This window comes from Condylura cristata, unplaced genomic scaffold (genome assembly GCF_000260355.1).
Source record: "Condylura cristata isolate star-nosed mole 26May11 unplaced genomic scaffold, ConCri1.0 scaffold00026, whole genome shotgun sequence".
Classification (NCBI taxonomy): Eukaryota; Metazoa; Chordata; class Mammalia; order Eulipotyphla; family Talpidae; genus Condylura; species Condylura cristata.
The window spans coordinates 2,354,273-2,355,114 of NW_004567127.1; positions in this window are offsets into that span (position 1 = coordinate 2,354,273).

Sequence of the window (842 nt, forward strand, 5' to 3'; positions counted from 1 at the left end):
ATTCTGTTCCCGCTGAGTTCAGGGCTGCTCTCTTGTAGCTCAGTTTACCTGGGCTGGGCCTCACTTCATTTCTTGCAAGGCATCTGGCTACAGGAAGGAGCGACTGTCGCTTTCCTTGGATTTAATGGGACAGACAGAAACATGCACCAGGTTTATCCAGTCACTTGGCATTTTCCTTCAAATGCTGCATACCACAGGGCTGGCTAGTTTTGTGAAATGGGAGTAAAGCAGAAACCTCCAAACTTAAAAAAAAAAAATAAAGTGTGTACCAGGAAACCTTTTCTTTTTCGGGGAGAGTGGGGTGGTGCACAGCTCTTTCCCTCCAAGTAAGTAAATGCTTGTAAATTACATACATGTACAGCTGTTACACCATACGTGACTTGTTGACTCTTCATGTAGTCTAATGATACGTTTTTTAGATGAAACAGGTAGATGTTCTAAAATTTCTCCTGCCGGGCCAGTCTGGGGCACGCACATCTCACTGTGCAGATCTCTGCAAATTGAAGCATGTGTTATCAACGCTATTGGGTCTTTCTTTAGATGGGTTAATTTTTACTTCCAAGATTTCCAGTGACCATCTGTAGAATCGCTTTTGAATTAAAAAGTTGTCTTTCCAGAATGGAAGTAAGAATGAGGTGAATTGTGTTGACTGTGTCTTTGAGAAGAACCCTGTTTTTGATCTTAGGAGAATGAACAACCTTCTCTTTCATGGTCTAGGTTGGTGTGAAACCCCCTTTGATGTCACAGACTTCCTTCACGACCAGTGGGGTGACTAACCTGCTTCCGAATCCATGTTAGGGCTTGGCAAAGTTTTGCTGATTTTTTTTTTTTTTTTTTTTTTT